Raw genomic sequence first — 13,521 nt, 5'->3', positions numbered from 1 at the left:
TTACAGCACCTTTTATGACCACCAGATGTCCCAAAGTGCTTTACAGCCAATGAAGTACTTTTTGAAGTTGTAATGTAGGAGAAACAGCAGCCAATTTGCACACAGCAAGCTCCCACAAACAGCAATGTGATAATGACCAGATAATCTGTTTTAGTGATGATTATTGTTAAGGCCACTGTGTAAATAGGTAAATCTAGTTAATTTTAGAAAGTTACAAACTATTGCGATCATTGAGCAGTTGTAATGGCTTGTAAATTTCAGGCTGCAAGTCAATGACTAATTCTTTTAAAGATTATTTTACATCAGTAACATAGTTGAAAGCTGGTTGTGATAGATGCATGCCTGCAAGCGGGAGCACAAGGCACACACACATCTAAACTTTCTTTTTTTTTTTAAAACCAGTGTGTCATTTTGGAAGACACTTTAGATGCCAACTGCGATATAAACTTCAAGCAGCAGCAGCAGGTATCTTTAAAACGCAAAATACTTTAAACTGTAAATAATAGCTTTAAACTAACTTTTAGACAGCAAGAGCAAGAATAATTGAAAAAGAAAGAAAATGCAGTAAAAGATATCTCAGCAATGGGTTATTAACGCTCTTTTGCTGTTCAGGTCTGGAAAACGAAGTATGGTTTAGAATGTTGTTTCAATCATTTATTTAAATGAACTGTACTTAGAACTTCAGCTATCTAGTCTTTATGCAATCAAAATGAAGATCTCAAATAAGAAAATTAAACTACAGAAATCAGAATAAATTGCATGAAAATTGATCAATGTTAATAAAAAGCTTTAAAAACTTGTGTATAAAATGTTATGCACAACTGCAAATTTTTCATAGAGGTTCAGCAGCTGCCAACTGAAATTAACACATATACATGTATTCCAATGTTTGAGTACAGGAACAATGATGTCTTGCTGCAGCTGTACAAGGCCTTGGTGAGACCACACCTTGAGTATTGTGTGCAGTTTTGGTCGCCTTATCTGAGGAAGGATGTTCTTGCCATGGAGGGAGTGCAGCGAAGATTCACCAGACTGATACCTGGGATGGCAGGAATGACGTATGAGGAGAGATTGGGTCGATTGGGCTTATACTCGCTGGAGTTTAGAAGAATGAGAGGGGATCTCATTGAAACTTATAAAATTCTGACAGGACTGGACAGACTAGATGCAGGAAGGATGGTCGGGGAGTCCAGAACCAGGGGTCACAGTCTAAGGATAAGGGGTAAGCCATTTAGGACAGAAATGAGGAGGAATTTCTTCACCCAGAGAGTGGTGAACCTGTGGAATTCTCTACCACAGAAGGCAGTAGAGGCCAATTCATTAAATATATTCAAGAAGGAGTTGGATATATTTCTTAAGGCTAAAGGGATCAAAGGGTATGGGGAGAAAGCAGGGACAGGGTACTGAATTTGGATGATCAGCCATGATCTCATTGAATGGCGGAGCAGGCTCGAGGGGCCGAATGGCCTACTCCTGCTCCTATCTTCAATGTTTCTATGAGGATGTTTCAGCAGTGATGGCATTTTTCAGATCCATACTACAAGCCTAACTACAAAAGGACACTGATGACTCTGATCACTGCTAAAATATCCACGACTGCATTATGGTAAAATTTGAATGGCTAGGATAAATGTTTAGTAACTGTAAAAAGGCATACAATAGTACCAACCCAGATTTATCACTTCTGTAGTTCAGATCACAGGACAAACAATGTCATGTGTCTGAACCCCATGGTTACATCGCTAAACCTGTTTTACTAACCCCAACAGCAAAAATGTGAATCTGAAAGATTCTGCCAATAGGATAAAGGGAGTCTATTCTAGCAATGTAAATGCAGAGTTGATACATGAATGTCACTCTTCTTTGATCCAAACTGAATTAGCAAAAGCAAGAGCATCTATACTATGACACAGTTCAAAAAGCCGATGGTGACAGAATAAAAACCTTCAGACAGCAATTCAAAAAAATATCAAAGAAATTAGAGACCAATATGATGTGCATGTATACTACAAACATGCTACTGCAATCAAATGGTTTTCAAAAGACTTAGTGGCTCAAATGGTTCCACAGATGGTGGGCTAATACATTTCTATTCCCTTTTTCAAACATATTTTCTGCCCATTACCCGCTTCTGCCGAATTACAAGATAATCTAGGTGATGTACCTCTTTACAATTACCACCAGTCTGGGGAGGTGCAATTATAATGGGTAGAATTCTTAGTCAGCCTTTCAGTTGAGATCCTACAACTAAGAATTAAACTTGCATCATTGTACTCAAAACAACCCAAAGGCCACTTAAAATCCTCAGCTTCCCCTCCCCCAAAGCAGAACTACTACTGCCTGTATGTGCACCTGAATTCACAGTCTGCCAACTCTTGGTTGGGATTTTGCTTTTTTTTTTAAATAAGCAGCTTGCGTTATGGTAGATTTGAGAGTGATCCTTGCACGAGTCAGTAAGTTCCTTTGATGTATTGTGTGCCCTTTTTGTATTGTAAACAGTTTTAAAAAAAATCTTCCTGCTCTTGGATTTTCATGTGATTTTGCAGCCAAGGTGATGAGAAGGTGAACTGCTCCGAGAACTCTGCAAATGCTCAATCTTGCTGCTAAAAGCTGCACAACAAAGCTGTCAAGTCAGAAAATGCTGGAAATACTCAGCAGGTCAGGCAGCATCTGTAGAGAGAGAAACAGAGTTAACGTTTCAGGTTGATGATCCTCAGTCAGAACTGAAGACGAAGGGTCGGCGATCTGAAACGTTAACTCTGTTTCTCTCTCTACAGATGCTGCCTGACCTGCTGAGTATTTCCAGCATTTTCTGTTTTTATTTCAGATTTCCAGCATTCACAGTATTTTGCTTTTGTAAAGCTGTAAAGTCACCAATTATTCGTCACTGTGAAGAAAAGTCTGGCTTATGTTCCCCAACTCTCAACATAGTATGAGAAATTAATGGAAATGGATCCCAGCTGACCACCAATATGACGAGGCACTGTCTCACCCTTTGGTCAGTTGTTTGATAAATATTTCCAAACTAGCTTTTGCATTAATATAATTGCAAAATATTGCGGATGCTGGAAATCTGAAATAACAACAGAAAATGCTGGAAATACTCAGCAGGCCAGGCAGCATCCATGGAGAGAGAAACAGAGTTAACGTTTCAGGTCTGGGACCCTTCATCAGAACTGGAAAAAGCTGGAGATGTAACAGATATTAAGCAGGTGCAGAGACAGGGAGGGAGGGGGGGGGGGGGAAGAAGAAATAGAAAGAACATCCTGTACTTTTGTAAGAGGCAGGAAAGATAAAATGTTGCAAATGGGAATGGCAAAAATCATACTGCATGAAAAATGGGGGCACTGTTACATCTCCTGCTTTTTCCAGTTCTGATGAAGGGTCCCAGACCTGAAACGTTAACTCTGTTTCTCTCTCCACGGATGCTGCCTGGCTTGCTGAGTATTTCCAGCATTTTCTGTTGTTATTCTAGCTTTTGCATTCCTCCTTCAGCGATTACAACTTCCATTTATATAGCACCTTTGACATAAAAATACATCCCAAGACACTTACTGTAGATCATAGAAATTTACAGCACAGAAGGCCATTCGACCCATCTTGTCCGTGCCAGCCGACAAAGAGCTATCCACCCGAATCCCACTTTCCAGCACTTGGTCCGTAGTCTTGTAGGTTACGGCACTTCAAGTGCCTATCCAATTACTTTTTAAATGTAATGAGGGTTTCTGCCTCTACCACCCTTTTCAGCAGTGAGTTCCAGACCCCCCACCACCCTCTGGGTGAAAAAATCTCTCCTCAAATCCCCTCTAAACCTCCTACCAATTACTTTAAATCTATGCCCCCCTGGTTATTGACCCTTCTGCTAAAGGGAAATAGGTCCTTCCTATCCACTCGATCTAGACCCCTCAAATTTATACACCTCAATTAGGTCTTCCCTCAGCCTCCTCTATTCCAAAGAAAACAACCCAGCCTATCCAATCTTTCCTCATAGCTAAAATTCCCCAGCCCAGGCAACATCCTCGTAAATCTCCTCTGCACCCTCTCTAGTGCAATCACATCCTTCTTGTAATGTGGTGACCAGAACTGCACGCAGCATTCTAGCTGCGGCCTAACTAGTGTTTTATACAGTCCAAGCATAACCTCCCCGCTCTTGCCTTTATTAGCTGAGGCATAAAATATAAGTATCCCGTATGCCTTCTTAACCACCTTATCTACCTGTCCTGCTACCTTCAGGGATCTGTGGACATGCACTCCAAGGTCCCTCTGATCCTCTGCACTTCAGCGTCCTACCATTTATTGTGTATTCCCTTGCCTCGTTAGCCCTCCCCAAATGCATTACCTCACACTTCTCCAGATTGAATTCCATTTGCCACTGTTCTGCACACCTGACCAGTCCATTGATATCTTCCTGCAGTCTACAGCTTCCTTCTTCATTATCAACCACACGGCCAATTTTTGTATCATCTGCAAACTTCTTAATCATACTTCCTACATAGATCATTGATATATACCACAAAAAGCATAGGACCCAGTACTGAGCTCTGCAGAACCCCACTGGAAACTGCCTTCCAGTCACAAAAACAGCCTTCGACCATTACCCTTTGCTTCCTGCCTCTGAGCCAAATTTTGGATCCAACTTGCCACTTTGCCTTGGATCCCATGGGCTTTTACTTTCGTGACCAGTCTGCCATGCGGGACCTTATCAAAAGCCTTGCTAAAATCCATATAGACTACATCAAATGCACTACCCTCATCGACCCTCCTTGTCACCTCCTCAAAAAATTCAATCAAGTTAGTCAGACACGACCTTCCCTTAACAAATACATGCTGACCATCCCTGATTAATCCGTGTCTTTCAGATTTATCCTGTCCCTCAGAATTTTTTCCCAATAATTTTCCCACCACCGAGGTTGGGCTGACTGGCCTGTAATTACTCGGTCTATCCCTTTCTCCCTTTTTAAACAACGGTAGCACGTTAGCAATCCTCCAGCACCACACCTGTAGCCAGATATATGAATATTTTCAGAGCATTGGAGTCAAACAACAGGCACAAAGCAGTACAGGAAAGAACAAGTTTGCCCACGAGTGTACTATCAAGTTACATTAGCATACTACTGATGCATTGGCATGAAATTACCAGAGGTGAATCTCACTTAAATTGGCACCAATTTCACAAGTCGGTTCTTAGCTAATTTCAGGTCCAACTTGACCTCCAAAAATAGTGTAGGCGTCACATTATGCAAGCTCATCTTTCCTGAAAGAAAAAGCACAAGAATGTGAAGCAGTAGGAAGGTTAAAGTCTTCTGAACTTTTATATTTCTGTATGGAGAAGTTACTCTGTACCTTGCTGAAGGCACTAATAAACTATGCCAGGTCGACACTATACCACACAAACGACCTTCCCCTTCTGCCTCTTCCTCTCTTGGTAAATGTCTCAATCGGCTTTACTTAATGCATACTGAGCAACTGCAATCTACTCATGACCTGCAGGCCTTACGGAGAATGCCGTTAATAATTAAATGTTAATTTAAAAAGCAATTTTAGACATGGTATTGAAGATCTAGTTAAAGATTACATTAGCATGTAAGCAGTGAGGGTCACTCACTTGCTACCTGCTCCAGAAATCAAGTTTCTGGAAGAGCTGATTGCAGCTGAACAATGGTTTTTATAGGTGGTCTCACAGGAATAGACATGGAGTCTTGTAAATGCATACATATACTTGTAAGCAATTGCAGGCAAGTTACCATATATTGTCTGGTACAATAGAATTCCAATAAAGATCAAACTAGTCCATCAAGAAACGGCATGCATGGATCAAGACTTTCAGAAATTAATCACGTAAAAGGACCAATACGCAACTAAACACTAACCCCATAGAAACTATTTTAATTTAGATTCAGATGCAAAATGACGCACTTCTCTTCAAGTAATTTAAAAGGCATGGTTCATCAGTGTGGTCTGTTCTCACAACTACTCGGAGTTTATTAGCAAAATACTGCAGATGTTGGAAATCTGAAATAACAACAGAAAATGCTGGAAAAACTCAGCAGGTCAGGCAACATCCGTGGAGAGAAATTTGAGGCACTCTGCAGCCTTCCGGTCTCAATATCGAGTTCAACAATTTCAGATCATAACCTCGGCCCCTATTTCATTTTTACTTATATTTTTCCACTCCTTTCCTCCCCCCCCCCCTTTCCTTTTGTTTCTCTCTCACACCTGGCAGCTATCTTTTGCCCTGCCAGTACACTTTACACCTAATCCCAGCCTATTACCATCTCGTCTAGCTTCTAATCTCTTTTACTTCTTTTGGTTCTTTTATTCTTTTGTCCGATCGCAGCCCTGCCTTCGATCTAGTTCCTTTTCTCTCCAGTTTTGAAGAAGGGTCAAACCCGAAACGTCAACTCAAATTTCTCTCCACGGATGTTGCCTGACCTGCTGAGTTTTTCCAGCATTTTCTGTTGTTACTCGGAGTTTATGTTCTCAGATGAGCTACCGAAGAGAGTCTGGGCATTCTTCACTTCCCTTCCAAAAAAAAGGGAAATCAAAAGAGCGCTAACCTTTTCGTGGGTGGCTCATGAATTTCCAGCCCTGGGTGCAGGTTGCCTGTTCACCCTCTTGGTTGTGAAATAGTGCTGGAAGGCCCAAAGGCAGAGGGGAAACTAAAACTGTACCCAAGCTTCAGCAGTCTATTCTCAAATTTTCTATGGATAAGGCAGAATTGAAGTAACAAAAGCAGAAAATGCTGGAACACTTAGCAGGTCATGCAGCATCTGTGGAGAGAACAGAAAAGTTAACATTTCGGGTGTGGACCCTTCAACAGGGAAGCAGGGTCCATTGTTCTCTGCACAGATGCTGTCTGACCTGCTAAGTGTTTCCAGCATTTTCTACTTTTGTTTCAGATTTCCAGCATCTGCAGTTTTTTCTGCGGCTGCACAAGAAAAAGGAACAAAACTGAAAAACAGCTAACATGATTCCATTTAAGAACTTCACAGTTTAGTATCAAATACAAGTAATCAGAAGTATGCACTGTAGACAATGCCCATTACACAGAGCTTTGCTCATTATTTTACCCGCCCCAAATACTGACGGACAGGGATCAAGTGGTCATTCCTATGCATGTTTCTACTCATCCATCATCACTACTGAAAACATTTTCCTACAGACAACCATAGCAACTTGAGAACTCGTGTTCAAATTTTAAATGTTGCCTGGACTCAAAATAATTTTGCATAATTTTTCCCACCCCAAGTGAAGACTGAAACCCATCCAATCATCTTCCTTCCTACCACAAAAGAGAACTGCAGACTTAGGGTTTAAATATTTTCCACAAAAGGAATGCCTGGGAGGTTCAGATGATGTCATAAACTACACAGAAATCTGATGGATACATAAACCGAACTCAGACATTTTGAAGTCAGTTCCTGGAAATTTATGATTTTAATTTTGAAAGGTTTCATGAAGATTTTCTAATCTTCCTTCATGTTAGCGGCAATTAAAGACTGCTCAGCCTCTAAATGTACAAAAGGAATTATGATACAACTACAAATCTGATAACCTGTTATTGACTAGGAAAATCCATCTTGAACATTTAAAAAATATCTATTTCCAGGTTAAAAATCAGTTTAAGAAATTGTAATTTATGAGTTGGGGTAGGGAAGTGTAAGATAGAAAAGGCAGTACAACAATGACCCAGAGAGCAAAAGCCAACACATAGAACCTTATAAAATGCTGTCTGTCCAGCTTCATGGCTTGATGGATAGCTAAAAATAAATGGAAGCCTTCTCAAACAAAGTGAGCAGGCAAGCTGATGGTGACCTTTCTGTTGCTGCATGTCAAACTACTGCTACTTAGATTGTCCAAACAAAACCACGTAAGGTTTTTAATAACTAGACAAAACTGCTTGAAGCCAATAAAGATTTCAGAAACCCTATAGTATTGAGAATTTTAGTTCACCGTATGTGCATTATCAGATCACAGGACAAATCTATGATGCAGTAGAGTTTTCTTGATGGTGATCTGAAATGGGAACTGCGGCTGATTTTCCCCTCCATTATCCAGGGCATGTGGAGTTCAATAATAATGCCACTGCCACTTTTCACACAGTAATTTCTTAAGATGAATTTAAGCCTCAACTTTTTTTTGCTGTCTCTAAAGCACCAGCTAAGCCAGTGAGAATCCACTGCAGTGGGGAATGCAAATCAAGCATGAGAGGAAGGAACAGGCGAGGGAGGTGACAGCACTATTTTACCACCTTCCAACTCCAAAAACTGGCTGCTTTTTGAAGCAGGTACAATGATGCCTGATTTAAAAGCAAATCCAATACCCATTTTAGTGTTGTGGAAACACTTCCATTTGAACTAGTTGGGCAATGTTCTGAGGCCTATATTACACTGGAATTCACTATTTATTCTGCAGGCAAATTTCAGAACACCAACAGCAACTCAAGAATGTGCACATGCAGTTATTGAAAAGTCATGGCTGTTGGTCCGATTTTCTGACCATGGAACTTACCGGGGGGGGGGGGAGTAGAGACCAGTGAACAAAAGAAAAGACGGGAGAAATAAAATCTATCAATTCCTTAGGCACATTGTCCAAACTAAAAAGGTTAAGAGTACACCATCACTCCCAGGTCCCTTTCTAAGTGCCTCTCTGTCAATTCAATTTCATTCATTAGACAAAAATTACACCACAAGTATACAATGTTTAGAACTTTACATTTATGAATGTTAAATTTACCATGCCAGTCCAATTATACAACCAATCTAAATCCTCTGCTTCTTTAGCTGTATTCATTTTTAGTGCCATCAGCAAATCTGACGAGATTACATTTGGCTTCTATATTTTGCTCGTCAAGTTAGATTTTTAAAAATGACGAGGGTCCAAACCCTGATCCCCAAAAGACTCCACTCAACACCTTCCCCAGTCTATTACATTTCTCACCAGCACAGTTTCCCATTCTGTAAGCCAGTTTCTTACTTAGCCCTATGTTCTACTTTGGATTACTATGACTTCTAGTTTAATTACAGTTTCATGTGGAACTTTGTCAAAAGCTTCCTGAAAATCCACATAAATCACACCATAACAAGTTCTATCTTTTTATCTGTATGCCCTCAAACAAATTAGAAAGTTTGTCTGACAAAATCTTCCCCTTTTAAATGCATGCTGACTGTTTTAAGTTAGCACTATATATGCATTTCCCCAGTTTACCCCTTAGAATAACTCCCATTATTGATATTAGACTAATGGGCCTGCAGTTGCCTGGTACAATTTGCTGCTTTAAAAAAATATATCTACAGTACCATGTTTTCTGGCTTCTGTCCTGCAAAATTTCATCAGTGTCCAATGATCCCTTTATGAAAATAACCAGTAGCTCACAAAATTCATTCTGGTATTCTTTGGTTCTGGCCCAGGGAATTTGTTGGTCTAAAGCAGATTTAACTTATCAAGCACCACTTCAACACCAATTTCAAAATTCTCTATTGGTATATTGTTAGAATGGACACCAAGTTAATGTATTTTTTGGCAAAAATATTACTTTTATTTCGTCTTCAGTTCCATCATCACTATCTTTTAGAATTTTAACCTCCGCTCCATCCACCCTCACTTAGGATTCCAGAAAAAATATTTTATATTATGTTCAATACCTTTTGTTATACTTTTTAGTTACAGATTTAGTTAATCCTTCCATTAAAACATATGGTCCACCCATCACACCCTCCAACTGTCTTACATTTATATACCATCTTTAACAGAGAAAAACATTTCAAGGTACTTCACAGAGGAAGAAGAGAAGCAGACACTGCACCTGTGAAGGAGAGAGTTAAGAGAAGTGACCAGAAGCTTGGTCAAAGGTGGGCTTTAAGAAAGCCATTAAATTTTGAGGATGAAATTCCATAAAGTTAAAGACGAGACTGAAGATTCTGATATCAATAGTATTGTGGAGACAGAGAGGATGCATAGAAGAGCGAATTTAGATGACCCAAGGGCACAGCAGGTGTTGTAAGGCTGGAGAAGTTTGCAGAGGCAGGGTGGGGCAAGATAGTAGAGATTTGTAGCTCATAATAAGGATTTTAAATTTGTTGTATTGAGGAGAGAGAACTAGTGTGGGATCAGCAAGAATTGGGGTGAGGGGTGAGCAAGGTTTTGTGCAAATCAGGATACAGATTGCATAGTTTTGAATGATTGGGAGTTTGAGGGTAAAAGTCAGGAACTCATTATTTATAGAGTTGTCCATGATTGTATTGCAAATTCAAAAACAAAAAAGCTAAACTACCATGGATTCAAACATTCATCTCAAACCAAGATGGCTTATAAATAGCTTTATAAATCCTGTTTAATGGCCGTGCCCCATCTCTGTACCCTTCTTCAGTGCTACACCTCCCCCGCCCGAAATCCTCGGAATCTAGCCTCTTGTATAATTACTCTCCCTTCAACCAACCATTTGTGGCTTAGTCTTGAACCGCATGGACCCCATACTCTGAAATTACCTCCATAAAGCCCTACAACTCCACACATTTCTTTCCTCCTTTAATAATGTCCTGAACCCACCCATCTCTTTGATCAAGCTTTTGATCACCCCTCCTAATATTTTCTTTCTTGGTTTAACATCAATTTTTTCGTTGTGCTTCTGTGAAGCACTTCTGGGTGTTTTTTCTGCTATATCATTGCAAGCAGTTGTTATATATTTTTCTGCATTTGCAAGTAAGTGACAACATGTTCAACGCTAATGAAAAAAAATCAATGTATACTCCTATAGAGCCAAGATTTTGTTGCACAAAGACCGCTGAAAAGACTCATTAACACTTTTAATATATGGTGAGTGTGGAGAAAAGAAATGTACAAAATACAATGCATCTCCATCAATTCTAGATTTATATATAGGTTATAGGTACTACATTAATAAATTATAGGTTTACAACTCAGCCAGTATAATTCTTGACATTTTTGTTGCCACTAGGTTAACTTTGTTGCAAGTCATGTTATAATTGGATAAAAATAGTTTTTAAAAAAAGGGAAAATTCAAATTTGATTTTCACCCCATAAAGACTCTGGAACAGCAACAATAAAAAGGAAAAATTCTCAAGGATTAATACAGTTAACAGTAAGAATAATCATTGAAATTTCTGCTCATTTCCGCCGACAAATAGAAGAAAACCTAATCAGACCAAGAATTGGACATCCCTTGTACTGAAGATACTGTGCACATCAAGAGTCTCCATTGCTCCCCATGATTCCAGCTTATACACTAGTTCCAACATATCAAAAATTCGAATTTCACCGAAAGTGAATTAAAATTATATTTCTTGAAATATTGCCTAATATTGTCTTGATCTGAACAGGTTTAAAAATTTCTGTACAAAACATTAAAAATAGACAATTTGCCTGAAGGATTTGCAGCAGCATTTTAAAAGTGTTTTGAAATTATAACTTTTCAATGTATTCAGGCTCACAAATTCAAATTTACTTTAACGGTGCTAGTCATATGCAATCAAAATATTCAATACACATTATTTACTGCAGAACAGAACCTAACATTGGGGTTTGTTCCTTCTATCCCATTGTCCACACTGGTCAAAATCAAGCCTGGAGACTGATGTCTGAATAGGAGATCATGCAGAAGTAAAAAGTTCCTCATAAATCAGAAACACTCTTCATTAAAAACACCATGCTAATTTCTTCCTAAGAGTAACATAAGAAATAGATGCAGGAGTCGGCCATTCGGCCCCTCGAGCCTGCCCCGCCATTCAATAAGATCGTGGTTGATCTGATCTTGGCCTCAACTCCACTTTCCCGCCCACTCCCCATAACTTTCAAATCAGACACCAAATCCAGAAATATTATGTAGTTCTTAAGAAGCCAAATGAACTACAGAAACTATTGCAGATGGATCAGAAGGGACAATAAAGCATAAAGCAGAGATTGGACAATTTAGCTTATGCAACCACTTATTAAGACTTTTCACAGCCAACCTAAAATTAACAAAATATCCACTAGCTGATATAGTCAGGATCAAGGATCCTTAGGACACGCACAAACTTCAGTTACTTTCAGTGAAATGGATAAGAATCAAGTCAAAAAAGCTAGGTTATTAATTGAAAGCATGCCTTAATTGTACTTGGAATTTCTGATCATAGCCATGTCCCAGTAACTTAAGGAACTGAGAAATACTCCATTTCATTTCATCCCTAAACACTGGGCGAAAACCTACATGAAATTTTGCTCTGGCACGATCAACAGTGCAGTATTTTTACATAGATTTATTTGCAGTCAAATGGTAAAACTTGTTTGTTTATTGGTATGGACCACTGTCAATTAAAGTGAGAGAGAAAAGAACATGAACATTTTGATAATGTACAGCTGTTTTAGTATATTTCTACAGAAAAAACAAGTACTCAAACTGTAAATATACAAGTTCTTACAGTATTTATTTATTAAATGACAAATTGATCTTTGATGCTCCATAGAAAAATGATTTAAAAGATTAAGTTTGTTAAGATACAGGAGAAGAGGAGAATAAGCTGCTCCCATAAAACTTTAGCTTGAAGGCAAGGCCTTTTCCAGCACCACTGCACCAGTCTGTGATTTAAATTATCTAATTAATACTACTTTTGCTTTAACACTATATTTTTCTCATCAACTACAAGTTCATTACAATAACTCCACATCACTGACATGCAATGCAGACCATGGAACAGATAAATATTTACATTTCAAGCATTCTCATGTCAGGTGTAACCATAGTCCTTTTATTTTGCTCCCAATATATTACCTCAATTTCAACCTCACTTTCCACCGACATTTCACTTTTTTTTTAATTCCCCGTCTACTGGTAGCTCCTCCCATTCCAGTCCCTACAATGTTAGGAGGGGCATTGGAGAATCAGAAATTGATCACATTAGAGCAAACTTGATCATATTCTGATTGTGAAAAAATTGAATATAAAATGGGTGCAGTAAATAGTGATTATGATACCATATTAGCTACCTAGAGGTAGTGAGTTCAAATACCAGGATGGCATGGTGTGAAATTGGTATTTTAGGGGCTGTGAACAAGAACAACTTCTTGCATTTATATAGCACTTTATAGGAAAAAGAAACAGAAAGAAAGTGAGAAAATAAACAGCAAGCGAGCAAAAGAGAACAACTGAGACTTTGCATTTATATAGAGCCTTGTGTTTCTTGGGACTTCCCGCATTGCTTCATATACAATGAATTGCAGTAATTTACGTAGGCAGGCATGTTACAAAACAGCACTGTCTCACAAAAGCAATGAGATGACTGACTGGCTAATTTGTTTTAGTGGAATTGATCGAGGGAACAAATGTTGGCCGGGACACCGGGATAACTCCCTGCTCTTTGAATAGTGTCACAAGTTTCAGCCTTATTGAACTTTCTGAAGAGGTAACCGAGAGAGTAGACAATGGCAATGCAGATGTAATTTATCTAGATTTTCAAAAGGCCTTCGACAAGGTACCCCATAATAGACTGATGAACAAGGTCAGAGACTGCGGAGTCAGGGGAC

At 39.1% G+C, this 13,521-nt stretch overlaps 1 protein-coding gene across 4 annotated transcripts in view; it reads right to left on the bottom strand.

Annotated features, from left to right (window-relative positions):
* The window catches only part of fam222aa (family with sequence similarity 222 member Aa), a 328,869-nt gene that overhangs the window by 184,200 nt on the left and 131,148 nt on the right, over positions 1 to 13,521 (bottom strand). Inside the window, exon 1 of one of the 4 annotated variants that reach the window (XM_085961325.1) lies at positions 5,138 to 6,214. The exons of the other annotated variants lie outside the window; for them this stretch is intronic. The gene's annotated coding sequence lies outside the window, so the exon portion shown is untranslated. Of the gene's footprint in view, positions 1 to 5,137; positions 6,215 to 13,521 lie in introns of those variants that run through there. 4 annotated transcript variants of the gene reach the window in all.

This window comes from Somniosus microcephalus, chromosome 19, assembly GCF_052327205.1.
Source record: "Somniosus microcephalus isolate GS21.2 chromosome 19, FLI_Smic_1.0, whole genome shotgun sequence".
NCBI lineage: Eukaryota > Metazoa > Chordata > Chondrichthyes > Squaliformes > Somniosidae > Somniosus > Somniosus microcephalus.
Note: the sequence above shows the minus strand (reverse complement) of the source record. Positions and strands in the feature narration are given on the sequence as shown.